The sequence below is a fragment of the Wasmannia auropunctata genome, unplaced genomic scaffold, assembly GCF_000956235.1.
Source record: "Wasmannia auropunctata unplaced genomic scaffold, wasmannia.A_1.0 LD336076.1, whole genome shotgun sequence".
In the NCBI taxonomy this organism is placed as follows: Eukaryota; Metazoa; Arthropoda; class Insecta; order Hymenoptera; family Formicidae; genus Wasmannia; species Wasmannia auropunctata.
In genome coordinates, this window is record NW_012026814.1 from 7,643,433 (window position 1) to 7,645,362 (window position 1,930).

Here is a 1,930-nt window from a genome sequence, read left to right on the forward strand (position 1 = left end):
ATTTCTTTAATATATTATTTATAATAAACATTGTTGACAATTATTACGTTTAATGTTGTAGTAATGCGTGATTGTCTCGACATAAAAATTATTACATTATCGAAATCATCGAGCGGGTCAGCTACATCGTTCATACGCTTTAACCTATATCTTTGTTTGAAATAAGGCGGCGAGCGACGAGCCGAGTAGTCGAGGTGGCCCGAAGCCGCCCGATGCCGGCCGAGCAAGCGTGACGCCGGCCAAGCTGAGCGTTACCGAGTGCGAGAGAGTCGGGCTGCTATGTTATCTTCGTCTATTAGCCGAAAATGCCCGGAGAGACTCTCGTATCAAAACTGGCAAGTCTGCGCACGACACTCGTGATTCCGCGTACTCACACACTTACCCTAACGCTCGCGCGCTCAGGCGCGAGGGCTTTGCGACGAACTCGCGACGACGATCTCCGGGTGGCTCGATACGCGACTCACGACACTCCCGATCGCTCACGGCAGATTCGATGAGAATCCTCGCATTTGAGGACGGACGCCGGTACGCCAAACCAAAGAGCAACTACAAGATGCGCGTCGCCAAAGGGGCGCACGCGACGAAACTCTGACACTAAAATGGCGTTCACGTCCGCAGAGTGCGAGCAAGATCTTCGATCAGCCCGTGGCTTTACACGCGATAAAGAGGGTCACCTCACCGGCACGATCTCCGTCTCAGCCTCCTGGGTAGCAGGTCCGACAGCTGCTCGTTCTTCTCGGTCTCGCCGACGTCCTCTCTCGCTCTTTCTCTCTTTCGCTCTCGGTCGCTCTCTGTCGCTCACTCACACGCCGGATCGACCAAACGCTCCCTCGGTTCGCACGCAAAAGCCGCGTAGATCGCGTTCAATTCGCGATCGATGCCTGCACCCCCAGCCCGGGGGTGCGCAACACAGCGGCGCAGTCGGCCGCGACCAATCACGGCGTCGTGGGGGTCCTGCCGTGGCACGGGCGCAATCAGGTGATTCTGCATGCGGGCGTCTCGCGCCCGCGCGAGGTCGCCCTATATTCGGGATGTGGCAGCGTGGCATTAGGTGGACGCGTCCTTCGCCCTTGAATTCCGGGACGAGTTGGCTATATCGCCCCGGCAGCTCTCGGCGATGGCCACGGGCCCTGGGGAAATCGCCGGCCGTATCGCCCTTCGCGGGCCTCAGCCACCGCGCTCGCCTTCCCGGTCGCGCCCCTGGCGGCTCTGATATCCCTGCGCGCGGTCACGCGCTCTGCGTATGCGCGCTCCGTCACCTGCTCGCCGCGTGCCCGGTGCGTGTCCCCTTTGCTCCGGCGCCAGGTTGCCCGTACTCCAACTCCCTTCCGCTGTCGATGGCCTTGGATCCTCTCCGCTGACGCTCCGTTGGTCCGGTGAGGTGCCGCGATACATAGAAGAGGTTCAACGAAAATTAATACAAAGCACGCTTTTAAATTCGGGCCTCCCGGAGATCTCGGTCTCGCTCTCACGACGCGGTCCGGCAGAAAAGGGGCGCGAACCCGCGCCTTGTGACGGCGGCGGGACGCTGCTCCGCTGCAGCGGACCGCGGCGTCACAATATATATATATATATACATATATATATATACATATATATAGACATTATTACATACAATAGTTGCGGATATGCACAAACCTGAATGCAATAATTAAATAAAAAAAAGTATATATGTATACAATATATTTTGTAAATACGATTTAAATATACTATATTTATTTAACAAAAATAGTATCGTTGGTCAACATTTACTAAGAAAATCATTTAATCTTTATTTAGAATTCTTTTCACCGGATTTTTTGTGAAAAAAAATATTTGTTTCAACTTTAACAGGATTCCGCCATCTTTCCGTTATCCGATCGAGCTCAGCTTTTACACAATTTTTTTTCTCACGAAATGGAACAACTTTAGGGGGCGTCGTGAAAAAAAT

The 1,930-nt window shown here is 53.1% G+C and overlaps 1 protein-coding gene across 1 annotated transcript in view; it reads right to left on the reverse strand.

The window, feature by feature from the left end:
• LOC105449548 overlaps positions 1-1,930 on the reverse strand; it is a 6,485-nt gene that overhangs the window by 2,279 nt on the left and 2,276 nt on the right. The gene's annotated exons all lie outside the window — the stretch shown is intronic.